Source organism: Lampetra planeri, chromosome 23 (assembly GCF_965212315.1).
Source record: "Lampetra planeri chromosome 23, kcLamPlan1.2.h2, whole genome shotgun sequence".
Classification (NCBI taxonomy): Eukaryota; Metazoa; Chordata; class Hyperoartia; order Petromyzontiformes; family Petromyzontidae; genus Lampetra; species Lampetra planeri.
Genome location: NC_136129.1, coordinates 7,640,276 through 7,653,850, shown reverse-complemented (window position 1 = coordinate 7,653,850; position 13,575 = coordinate 7,640,276). Strand labels below are relative to the sequence as shown.

General features: G+C 51.0%; 1 long non-coding RNA gene across 2 annotated transcripts; it reads left to right on the top strand.

Moving 5' to 3' along the window:
- Window positions 1–524: 524 nt before the first annotated feature.
- Window positions 525–4,330, top strand: LOC144726389 (uncharacterized). 2 transcript variants are annotated; one of them, XR_013587270.1, is made up of 5 exons: window positions 525–720; window positions 923–1,161; window positions 1,911–1,999; window positions 3,273–3,400; window positions 4,056–4,330. It is a non-coding gene; the product is annotated as an uncharacterized LOC144726389 (long non-coding RNA). The 2 variants fall into 2 exon arrangements; XR_013587269.1 differs by having other exon boundaries at window positions 534–798.
- The last annotated feature ends 9,245 nt before the right edge of the window (window positions 4,331–13,575 follow it).

Genomic DNA, 13,575 nt, shown 5'->3' with positions numbered 1-13,575 from the left:
GCTGGTGGGGGAGGGGTGGGGGCTGGTGGGGGAGGGGTGGGGGCTGGTGGGGGAGGGGGCTGGTGGGGGAGGGGGTGGGGGCTGGTGGGGGAGGGGTGGGGGCTTACGCTTATTCAATGGCATCGTCTGTAGAGCATTTCGCGCAGAAACTTAATTTCTGCGGAACAGTCCAAACCGCCGCTGTTCCGGGAACTCCGACGCGTATTTGCATTCAATTCACATCCTTGTTTGTTTCTTTCCGCAGTTCATCCCACGCGCTCTCTGTCGCCCTATCGCGGGGCAGTGTCCTTTCTAAAAAAAAAAACACACAATGTCAAACGATCGCGACCTCCCTTCCACGTAGCCCTCGTCCGTGCTATTTGCCGAAGAGCGCGCACGCAAGCAATCTAACTCACTCACTCCCACTTGCATCCTCTTATTCTCACACTCCCTACGTAACTTATGATTCGCCGTCTTGGCGTACACGTGCGTGTGTGTCAGTGTACAACGACAGCACAGAGTGATTACTAATCTACAACTCGCATCGCAACAATTGCCTGATTACTAATCTAGTAAATAATTACAATACCCCCCCCCCATCGCCTCAAATCGTTGCACCTGATTAGTTAATTGATGACGTCACCCTGCTGCTGCTCTATTTAAGATCGGGAGCCAGAGAAGAGCCTCGCCAGACTTGAGCATTTGTTTCCACTTTCCGCTGTCTTGTGCCAGCTTGCCCGAGTAGGTGTTTACGTGTTTGTGCGTCGGTATGAGGAGGGTGTGACACAGTGGCCAGGATGTGCATCGACAAGCGATTGAGTGAGTCCTTTAGCGAGTGAACGGGCGTGTGAATGAATAAGTGAAGGAGTGTTGCATGAGCGAGTGCATAACTGAATGAATCTTGCTGGATATAAACAAAACATTTTTTTTTTCATTTGACCAGGTAAGGTCTCCTGGGCTATACAGCTCTTCTTCATTAGTGACCTGGCCATCCATGACGGCTCAACGATGTGGAATTCTAAAGCAGCGAGTTAACGAGTGAATGAGTGGCTGAGCAAGCTCGTGGTTACGTGAGCGCTGTGTTCTTCCGCAAGAGGCGAGGCACGGGGCGGTGAGCAGACCCAGGGAGTGCGATAGACGCTCCCTCGACCATGTCGGAGCAGAGGTCCAAGCTCTTAGAAGGTACGTTGCTCGCCGTCACATATCTGAACCGGTCGTGGATCTCCCTCTGGTCCACTCGGCCCTTAATGATTACTAGGTGTGGTGTGTAAACATCACCACTAGGGAGACGCGGACAGCCGGGCGTGGTGCCGGATAACCACCCTCTCGCAGAGGTGTGGACTCGAGTCATGTGACTTGGACTAGAGTCGGACTCGAGTCATGAATTTGATGACTTGCGACTCGACTTGGACTTGCATAACAATGACTTTGTCCCACCTCTGAGATGTGGACTCGAGTCATGTGACTTGGACTCGAGTCAGACTCGAGTCATGAATTTGATGACTTGCGACTCGACTTGGACTTGCATAACAATGACTTTGTCCCACCTATGAGATGTGGACTCGAGTCATGTGACTTGGACTCGAGTCAGACTCGAGTCATGAATTTGATGACTTGCGACTCGACTTGGACTTGCATAACAATGACTTTGTCCCACCTATGAGATGTGGACTCGAGTCATGTGACTTGGACTCGAGTCGGACTCGAGTCATGAATTTGATGACTTGCGACTCGACTTGGACTTGCATAACAATGACTTTGTCCCACCTATGAGATGTGGACTCGAGTCATGTGACTTGGACTCGAGTCATGAATTTGATGACTTGCGACTCGACTTGGACTTGCATAACAATGACTTTGTCCCACCTCTGCCCTCTCGTGTGCCATGCCGGTCTTCATCAGTCGTGTGTGTGTGTGTGTACTGGATGCAGTGGAACGCGTACAGGCAAGTCAAGAGAAACTTCGACATGGGTGAGCGCGGCACAAGGGGAGACTCGGCGCGGCTCAATCCTCGGCCCAGGTGCGTGTGCAGCGACGACACGAAGCACTCGTCACAAATGAACCACAACACCTCGCTGCTGATAGCGTCAATGAGCATAAACCATCACGCGAACTGCGCTCATCGTCGCAGAGGCGACTTTTGGCTAACCACCGAACAAATGCGTCGCTACATCGTGCGCTTTCAGATGCGCTTCTGCAATCGTCTGGGATTTGCCCTTCTGATATTAGGATGCCCCTTTAACTTTTCAGTTTAAAATCTAGATTGAAAACTAATTTCTTCGGTACAGATTTTTTGCATTTATGTTGTTGTCCTTTCCCCACACCTCCCTGATTAGCACGGTTGGCTACGTACGGTGTGAAAGAAGTTCTGCATGCTTGTGAGCAGTATTTTTTAATTATAAATATTTGTGTTACCAGCACCAGATCTCCGAAGCTAAGGCTTGGATGGGTGAACACCACACACAAAACAAGTGTTATAGGTTACTGAAAGCAATGTTGAAGGTAGCAGAGGGCACTGCAGCAAAATACATTGTTGTAGTGTATTTCTATGCTTCTCCCCCCCCCCCCCACCACCTTCAACAACTTGCACTGACCAGCATGGAGACGCACAGTCGACTAACACCCACGCTCATCATCATGCAGAGACACTGACTCGCCACCACTCGGTGTGTGTGTGTGCGTGATGGTGAGCGGGCCCGGGTAAAACTACGTGACCGGGAGTCGGAGCCTTTCCCTGTACACCTTGGGGTGCGACAGGGATGTCCTCTGGCTCCCACATTATTTAACATCTATTTTGACCGCTTCGTTCGTGAAGCCTTCAATAGCTGTACAGGGGGAATTTCCATTCGGTACAGATATAATGGGAGGCTGATCGATGCCCGGGTGCGATCAAGGGATGGCTCCCTATTGGTCAACCACGTTATGTATGCCGATTTGGTAATGGGAGAAGTTGGAGACGCTGCTGCTGAGACTGGAGCGTGCCACTAAGAGGTGGGGCCTTACCATCAGCCCCACAAACTAAGCACCTGCCTGGGTAGTTTGTACCATCGGACACTCCACCCCCACAACTCCCAATCGGTGATGGGGCAGTAGTGGAGAGTGGAAAGTTTCCCATACCTGGGCAGTGTGCTTATGACCGGCTCCAGTTTAACAGCAGAGGTCTCACTCCGAATCAGTCGCGCGGCATTATCTTTCCATCGGTTGCGTAACGCTGTGTGGTCGCTACCTGGTCTGTCGCTCCGCACGAAGCTTCGGGTCTTCTCGGCCACAGTCATTCCCTCCCTTCTCTACAGTTGTTGTTGTGTCGGGGTGGAATCGGACGTAAAACAAAGGAAAGAAGTCGCTGCCCGCCCTCATGCGCGAAAGAAAAAGACAAAAAACGTCGTCAAGAGCGCCTAAAGGCACTCCTTGCACAGACCAGGTGGGTGTGACGCGACGACACAAAGCCCACAACACCTCGCTGCTGATCGCGTCAAGGAACATAAACCATCACGCGAACTCCGCTCATCCTCGCAGCGGCGGCTGTTGGCTAACCACCGAACAAAGGCGTCACTGCATCGTGTGCTTTCAGATACGCTTCTGATGTTGAAGGTAGCAGAGGACACTGCAGCAAAATGCATTGTTGTAGTGTGTTTCTATGCTCCCCCCGCCCCCACCTTCAACAAATTGCGCTGACCAGCATGGAGAAGCACAGTCGACTAACACCAACGCTCATCATCACGCAGAGACACTGACTCGCCACCACAGTGTGTTTCAGAGTGTGCTTGTCAGTGTGTGTGTGTGTAAGATGGCAAGCGGGCCCGGGTAAAACTACGTGACCGGGATTCGGAGCCTTTTCCTGTACACCTTGGGGTGCGACAGGGATGTCTGCTGGCTCCCACATTATTTAACATCTATTTTGACCGCGTAGTTCGTAAAGCCTTCAATAGCGGTACCGGGGGAGTTTCCATTTGGTACAGATATAATGGGAGGCTGATCGATGCCCGGGTGCGATCAAGGGATGGCTACCTATTGGTCACCCACGTTATGTATGCCCATACATAACGTGTTTGTTGTGACGTGGTTGTTGTTGTCAGGGTGGCGGAAACCGGCAAGCCGACGCTCCCAAAGAACCAGAAGCGCAAGATGAAGGAGAAATTGCGCATGAAGCTGTTGAATGCGTCGGGCGTGCAGCTGCCTCCGTCGCCCGCCGAGCTGCGTTAGAGAAAGTTGGATAACGAGCGGCCCAAGCGGAGACTCGATGCCGATGGAGGACAGTTCACAAATCGTTTGCCGTAAATGTTCGTGTTGTGTTTCAAACAACACACAGAAACGTTTTTTTATGTGTAGTAAAGGACTCTGACGACACACAGCTTGGTCTCCGTCTCTCTCTCTTTATTCTTGTTATGCCGCTCGCACTCAGCCGGTCCCGACTGTGGACCGGCTGTTCCACTGGCACGCCCCGCGCGCTCTTGCCGTCAGTCACACTCCCGCACACCGCTGGCTGACGGTGTGCTTGGAGCCGTCTCCAGCCACGTGGCCGATGGCGCTGGAGACCTCCCACGGCTCAGACGTAATCCCACTTCGAGTCTATTCCAACTGCTACGAGCCTCTTCCGGATCCCCCCTTATATCCCCCCCCCCCTCTCGTCATCCCGTCTACACCTTCCACCACGCCCTTCCCGAACCTTCCAAATCACCCCCTTCACTTAGCGCCCCCCCCCCCACTCCGCCCCTGATCATCCGGGCATCCGATTGGCCCAGAGCTGAGCGGCGAAACCTCGCTTACGCTCGCATTACATATGTGCACACGTTAAACTAATTTCGCATCGTAGGCAACCATGCTCATCGGAGGTGCGGGGGAAGGGCAACAAACTAAACACTAAAAGCAGTTCTCGAAAAATGAGTTGTCAACCTAACAAACACTGTACTACACATGTTGAATACACTGTATACGTGACTATATTTAAACGTTTGTTGCACCCGGTGGCTCGGGTAGAGTAAACGGCGAGCCGTTTAGGACGTCTCGCCAGTAGCTACAACTAGCTTCATCAGGCGACACACAGATTTGTGGAGAAGTCCTCCTGTTTGGTTCCTTAAATAGAGGTGTAGATGTGGTGACGTCACTCGTGTGCTCTTCTTAAGGAACGAAACAGGAGAACTTCTCCACAAATCTGGCTGTCGCCTGATGAAGCTAGTTGCAATTACTGGCGAAACGTCGTACTCGGAGTGTAAATGTTGTGGCTTGGCTCTCCAACACACAACCGGTGTGTTGTGCTAGAAACGAATTGGCCACGTTCTGTTTACGTGACAAACCTTACTAGTTGGCTGTGTCGGGTGGTGGCGGGTTTAACGACACATTTATATGGACGCGATAGCCTACTACTTACGTGTGAAACCGATCATCTCGATACCTGCTCCACACACGGTTTAAGAAGCCGGCAAGTCACGTGGTGGCTCTCGCTCGGACCCACCGTCCCCTGGCGTGATGCGAGTTCCCTCCCGGCAAAGGATTGCGAAGACGAAACGCCAAGCCGGGGCCGGTCCTGCCCTCGGATTTAGGACCGATATACAGCCTCTGTTGGGTGGCGTTAAAACCGGACCCCCCCCCCCTCCCCCCCCATCTTCTCCGCATCCCCCCGAAAGTCGCCGGTATCAACACCTTCCCAAACATGTGTGTGTGTACAAGCTCCGTCCCGCATCGTTACATTTCTCCGCAAAGTTCCAGCGCCTTTCCGATTTGGCAGACTTGTACCCGCGTGTTATTTGATATATTCTGCAGGTGCGTGCGTACGTGCCCGTGTGTTTACCGGTGTGTGTGTGTCTGTGTAGGGTGGAGGTGAGCGGTGGCGCAGGCGTGCGTGCTTGTGATCAGCGCGCCGCGACACGAGCCCGGCCAAACCGGGTTCGATCCCCGCTACCACCGCCAACACCGCGGCGGCGATTACCTGAACCGGTCCTGGGCCTCGCCTGAGTTGACTCAGCCTCAAATGAGTACTGCACTCGGCGCGGTGCGTAGACATCGCCGCAAACGAGAGGAAGCGGTCGGGCGTGGTGCTGACCACCCACGACCTCGTATGTCCCGTGCCGGCCTTCGTTAGTGCTCGCTAACAGCACTTGCCCCATTACTAGAACTGAGGTCAAGCATGATCAGGCTACACGGGGGATCTTTGCCTTAGTTACCTAATTCCCCGGATTAAAAGACGCACTCCCGGACCAGAAGACGCGCTTTTCCCGAACCCTCGCTGCAATTTAAAGCAACCGGTGCGTGTGCGTGTTGTGTAATCCGGAAGGTGCGTGTGTTTGTGTGTGAAACCAGATCTGTTTAACTTTCATTGTACCGAGCACAAGCTCTTTGTGGGGCGGGGGGGTACGTCTCACTCGACAAGAGCGTCGTATAATCTAGACGATGCGGTGTATGGGTGTCAGATTTTCTCAACTCGTAAGTTGGGGCCGTCCATAAATGACGTCACGCACCTAGGGGAGAGGGGGGGGGGTCAGACATTTGTGACGATGTGTGACAAGGGGGGGGGGGGGTGAGAAATGTGACGTCACATCAAAATGCGCAACTTTAAATAAATATAAACACGTTCAACTTAATTAAATATACTTTTTGATAAATGTTTTCTCCTACAACATCAGAGTGCAGCGCCACATTAAATACGCACTACAATGACAATCGTTTGAAGCGATTTGAAGTTTTAATTTGGGGGGGGGGGGGGTGGCAAAGCTTTGTGACGTCATATTTGAGGGGGGGGGGGGGGTTTGACTTTGTGACGCCGTGTGACGAGGCGGGGGGGGTCATCAAAAGTCGTCCAAAATCGCGTGACGTCATTTATGGACGGCCCCTTAGGTTCGGGCTAATTTCTTGTCAGCGGAGGGAGGCGGGTTTACATTCGGCAAAGCTCTCACTGCTTAACGATTTGCCGGTGGAGCGGTGGCGCAGTGGTTAGCGGCTCGCCGCCGTGACAGCCCAGCGTTGTCTTCATCTCTGCGCACAGACAGGGGGAGGACATCCAGGGCACGCTCGCTCGTGGCAAGACCGACTCGGATGCCACTCGCCACTGACGTCATCAATAACCGGGAATAGAAGTCGTTTCTAAATGAGAGAGAGAAAAAACCCCCAGCATCCGATGTAACTGGTATTGCCCAAACATCCCAATTCTGAAGAATGACACAAAATGACTCAATTTGGAGCACGCATATCGGCCACGCCCCCGACTGCGTCAACTTGGCAGTGTCGCTGCTGATGAGAGAGAGAGAGTCTGTGAGGTTATCTCGGGTCAACAAGCACAGTTATCATCTTCGTCTTGCGCGTGGTAACAGTTATCGTAATTAGATTGGCAAGCGAAAGTGCCCCATCAACTACGCTATACCCCCCCACCCCCCATCCCACATTCTATTAGTTAACAAACCTAATGAGTGAATCGAACCTCTAAGGGGGGAATGGGGAAATTGTCATTTTGGCCACAATATTTATTGTCAAGAGGTTCGTTCTTGATTTGAAGTTTTCGTGACTGCAGGGCTCTTTCGGTGAAGTCACGTGGGTAGAAAACAAGAGGTTCGTCTCGTCGCGGTGCACATTGCACTGCACGTGCGTTCAATGCGAGTGCTCTTGCTCTGGAGACCCGGGGAGGGGAGAGGGGAGATCGGTGATCGATGATCGATGTTCGCTCGACGGGAATCGTCGTGATTGCTCAACTCAACAGAGAGTGGGGGCCGCGTGAAGGCCGCCGTCGTTTGACACAATGACATCGCACGTGACGGCTACTTGCGATGGTCCCAAGGGGTTATTCAATCGTCAGCACGCACAAACCCCATTCCGCTGATGAGACCCAACAGTGACGAAACCCGGTCCAGGGGTGTGTATACTTGCCGTCAGTGCCGAATTATCCTCGCTACTAGGATAATTCGGCACTATATGCTTTCCGGGCCCCGCTAAATGCTTTCAAGCTATTAATTCCGGTTCGGTGATTCTGCACTTGCTCTATTACTACAGTACTATATCGCCTTCGACTTTTATGAAGGACTGGGTGTTTAAGGATAGCGATTTTTCGTATTATCTGGCTGTGTAGCAAATGAAAAAATACAATTACTTTACTATGCAAGTACAAAAATTGTGTTTTAATATTTATGTGTTTAAAAAAAAATGTAGGGCCCCTTTATAACATATGCGACAGGTCTCACACTAGCTTGATCCGACACTGCTTGCCGTAAACAAAAGCTACTCGATCGACTGACGGTACTTAGAATATTAACTTTATATTTAGAAATTAGAGGGGCACAGAACGGAGGCAGTGACGCCGTCATCCGTAGGCGACATTTCGTTGAGTTTCGACTCTCAGCCACTGCGTTATTTTACGCTGTCCGATTTGACTCTTTTGCCTTTTTGTAAAAAAAAAAATAGGGCAAACTAACTTCCCGCTGTGGCAGAAACTAAAACAAAATTAAACGCCGATTTAGTGGAATTTTCGAGCCGAGAAACTTTGTCTCGACTGACTCGATTGGGAGGCCCCCCCCCCTGGGTATTCGGGGCCACCGATAAACGTCAGCGTTTCCGATTGTCTCGACACCAAAGAGGAAATAGAGCAAACACAATTGGGCCGCTGCGATGCGTTGTAATAACCAATGAACGATACAAAAATGTCATTTGCATCATTTCGACTGCCGACGTCCCTTCCACGCGTTGCTGTGACTCCAGTCTGGCAGAGTTCCGCTTACAGTCCGTGCTTTCCCCAGCGGCCACGGTCCCACGCACACGGGGATAAGGAACGAGGTTTACATTTTGGTTTGTTGCTGCAAATGCAAGAGCTGAAATACCCCCCCGCACCCCGCCCCCCACTTACAACGTCACCAAAGCGCCGTATTTCACTTCTCATCGCAATCATCCCAATGCAACAAGTGTAAGGTTGCTGCTGTGGTGAATTTTGTTTTATTTTAGGGGGACCCCCTGCTGGCAGCTGCCCCTGTGTGGCTTAAAAATGTATCTTGCACGGGCCTGAACGTGGACATTAGTTTGTACGTAGGCCATGATGAGGATATTTTTTGCGAGTAATTTTTTCTTCTTAAAATTTGGACCATTTACGCCGGCACATTTCTTCGCCCGAATAAATAAATGTCCATGCGTAAATCTATCGCTGCGGAATTTGACAACGTATTTTTTTTCGTAGTCAAATGCGTACGTGTATGTTTATTTTGTGGTGGAGCAGTGATACTGTAAGTTGGCACACTGCGCTATGAACCCGGTGACCTGAGTTCGAGTCCTGGCCACGGCGACCACGAGTGGCGAGTGATATCAGAACCAGTGCTGTGTTCCTCCCAACCCATTTCACCATCAACTCGTAGTGCCCAGCGTGATGTATGGTGAAATAAATAAAATCCCCGTGACGACACGGTGCTGCGGAGACTCAAACACAGGAGGAGGTTTCCTCCCCAATTCTGGCCGGCGCCTGATGAGGCTGGTTGTAATTAACGGCGAAACGTCGTTCTCGAATTGTAACATGTTGTGGGTTTACTCTCCAACACACAAGTTCAAGTTCATTTATTAGGTAGAGCCCTGTGAGCCATTCGGCCTTTGAATCGGGTGCAACCGCAACAAACAAAAAACATGAACAAGAAAACATCTTATAGTGACTATGTGCAAACAGAAAATCCAAGAAAAGACAGCAAAATATTGCAAAAAAGCACCGTACACCAACACTGTGTGCAAAAATCCCAGTGGGATGCAAGTCAAACAACAACAACCACAAGACAACTTAGATTAAGGCCATCAGTCTAACTCTGTACTACAACAAACAAACATGGCTAAACCAATACACTTTTCGAAATCACCAAAATAAAGCCATGAAAGCAATAAAAAAGCAATCATAGGAATTGTGACACAACCGGTGTGCTGAACTGATGACTATTTGTCACGTTTTGTTTACGTGACAACCCCTTGCTAATTGTCTGTGTGTCGGGTGGTGGCGGGTTTACCGACACATTTATATTTACGCGATCTAACTCCCGAAAAAAAACCTCTTATGGATAATATTGCTCGCGAAAGCCTACGACTACTACGTGTTCAACTGACGGTGTGGGGAGGCCTTGATCCAGCAGTGGGATTCACGAGACGCACCCCCCCTCCCCCATTGGGAACTCTCCCCACGAGCGGCGTGATCTCTCCCAGTGTTAGAGAGCGGACTGGCACGCGAGGTAGATGCAGCAGAAGCACTGTCGACATTCCGTGTCCACACGAGGAGCGCCGCACCTCCTCACTTGCGATGACTGCGTGTGTACCGTGGCCGTAATCATAATATATATTGGGGGGGGGGAGGGACCCCCAGATCCCCTGGAAGATTTGGGTCCCTCCCAATGTTGACTCCATGGCTAAGGCCTTGGTGTGTACCGTATGTTGAATTTCGTTCGCACCGTACGTCGCCAACCGCGCTAATAATGAGCTAATTGGTGATGCTCGTTGCGTGGAAATGAACTCGATATTTTGTAAATGCGCCGAATTGCGAAGCGGGAGCTCCGGTCGTGGCTGCAGTGGTGAGCGTGCTGCCGCTAGAACATCAGCGACCTGAGTTCGATTCCTGGCCACGGCTAACATCAGTGGCTCGTGGTCTTTACTGAAGGCGGGGGGGGGGACGTCATGCGTACCTGAGAACCGCTGCAATAGGGAGATTGCAAATCTAAAGGGAGTCCACAACTTAGTCCAGCCAATGGGTGAAGAGGCACTGCCGCCAAATGCCCCCTTGCAGCCGGGCCGACCACGTGCGCGGGTCAACCACGTGTACGAGCCCACGTGACCCGCGAGCGTGCCAGGCACCACAATGCAAAATCCCAAGAATGTGTAATCGCCCGTACGTAGGTGAATGACAAAACAATGATGAATCATTCCACCGACGCAACAGCCACTGACTCCGGCTCTCTTTTTCCCTGCAAAGAGAGGTCAAGAAGAGGGGGGGGATCTCCCCCCACCCCCCCGTCTCTCTCCACTACCTCTCCGCCCCCGCACCCTCCGCTCCCGCCCCCGTGGCCTCGAAAAGATTCGACGTTTCGGGCAACGCGCCCCCTTTTTCACAGCACATGGTGGACACTCGCAGAAGGAGGACGGAGTGGAACGACGACGAAACGCACCGATATCCGTGGGCTGCTCCCCGCGATGACGACACGGTTTCGTGAACACGGTCTTTGACGACGACAACAACAAAAAACCCAGAGTGGAGCAGAAAACCGAAGAGTGCCCACATTAATAATAGTAAGCATTGGAAGGGGTGCGCGCTCGCAATGACACGGAGCCGACTGATGGAGGAACGCCGCGACGAGAGAACGCACGCGGTAGAGGGCATCACTGCGGCGTTGCGTTCTCTCGTCGGTGCGTCACTCAATACGCGAGCGCGCTCGACCCAGGGGCACGTCGCACGACTCGGCGAGAAGGGACGACGGGTGACGAGGACGATGATGATGACGATGATGGTGGCGATGATGATGACGGATGACGACGATGATGATGGTGACGATGATGACGGGTGACGAGGATGATGATGAGGATGACGACGATGATGATGATGGGTGACGACGATGATGATGACGACGATGATGACGGGTGACGACGATGATGATGACGACGATGATGATGGTGACGATGATGAGGATGATGATGATGGTGGCGATGATGATTACGGGTGACGACGATGATGATGACGATGATGATGGCGATGATGACGATGATGATGACGAAGATGATGATGGTGACGATGATGATAGTGACGACGATGATGATAGGATGACGACGGTGATGATGATGACGACGACGACGGTGATGATGAGGATGACGGAGCGGCGGCCAAGGAATGGAACGCGATTCCGAGAGCGCGTCTGCCGCGGAGACGGAGCGATGAGACGAGCGCCTTGGAGAGGGCCCTTCATCCAGTAGTGGATTGACCATGGCTGGTGATGATGATGATGACGCTCAACCCTTTACACAGCATATATTGGGTAAGTGTGGGGGAGCGGTGGCGCAGCGGTTAGCGCACTGCGCCACGAGACGAGTGACATTCCCGCTCACGACCAAGAAGAGTGACGAATGATCTGAACCTGTCCTGGGCCTCTCGTAGGTCTACTCGGCATTAAATACGTAACTTGGTGCGGTGTGTTAACATCGCCCCGCGTGCCGTGGCAGGCCTTAATAGGTGCTCGCGAACAGCACTCGCCACATTTGTCGCTGTTTCGTTCATTGACCTTCGATGAGCGCGGTTGGCTACGTACGGTGCAAAGGAAGTTCTGCACCACGTACCTACGAGGCTATATGAACCTCGCATGATGTCCGTGATGCAGTCATTTTACACGCTTTCATTTAACTCGCTCTGTTGTTGTTGTATCCTCAAATCTTGGAACTCAAATTTAACCCGCTTGCCAATGTAGTATCGACTGCAAACTTGGTATACTTATGTCATACTGATGACAATACTATGTTCTATCATTAAAATAAAAAATATAAATTTTAAACATTCTTTTTTATTTGTTATGTTTCGGCTTGGGTCTAATTGTCCACGGTCAACTGACGTTGGCTGTACGTTATGGCAAGTTTCAGGGCCACTTCCTGGAGTCGTGGAGTTCTTCCATTACTAGTACATTTCATAAAAGCGTTTTTAAAAAAAAGTTGTTTTAAATATTACTTATTTTAGTCTGTTGATGGTCGGCGATGCGGCAATCGACTCATCTCGACGAGCTGTACACGATGCACTATGCAATGTTACATTTTTCGATAATGGATTTTTTATGCTAATGTTTGGCGTTTCGACATTGCGGAGTGGCACTGATTTCGGATTGATTGGGGTTACCCCAGTCGCGGAGTGCAATACACCCCTGGGCAAAACATAGTGTCCCAGAAGTAAAACATTTAATTGCCTCGGCTGTTTTGTTTTATTTGGTGCCCCGGGGTACCGCCATGATGATCATTTGGTAGAAGTTGATCGAGAACCATCGTGTGTGTTTTTTGATGAGGCACGGTGTGTACATTTCTCGTAAGGCCTTGGGGGACGAGAATGCACGGGTGGAGATTGTGTACGTCGGTTTAATCAGGAACGGAAATGCCTTTATTCATAGTCTACACGAGGGCTGGCATGGTCGTTAAATGTACACTTGTGATGTCTGAAGGGAACGCGACTGATACGTACTTGGTTCATTCATACTATGAGACCCCCCCCCCTTGTTCTCATTGTTCAGTTATTATGAATAATAATAATAATATAATAATACATTTAGTGACGTATCCAGGAAAGACAACGTGAGTCGCGTGGTTCGTTCTCGGTAGGGCCCTGCTGCTGCTGCATTGCGTTTTGAATTTAAGATGTTTTCACCCAAATTATTTAAGTGGGAGGATGGTGATGATGATGATAGTGGTGGTGATGGTAGTGGTAGTAGTGATGATGGTAGTGGTATTGATGGTATTGATAATGGTGGTGATGGTAGTGGTGGTCTAGTAGTGGTAGTGATTGATGGTAGTGATGATTATGGTATTGATGATGGTATTGATAATGGTGGTGGTGATGGAGGGGGGAGTCGTGTAGTGGTTAGCACGCTGCGCTACGAACTCGGCGACCCGACTTCCATTCCCCGCACTCACGGCCAA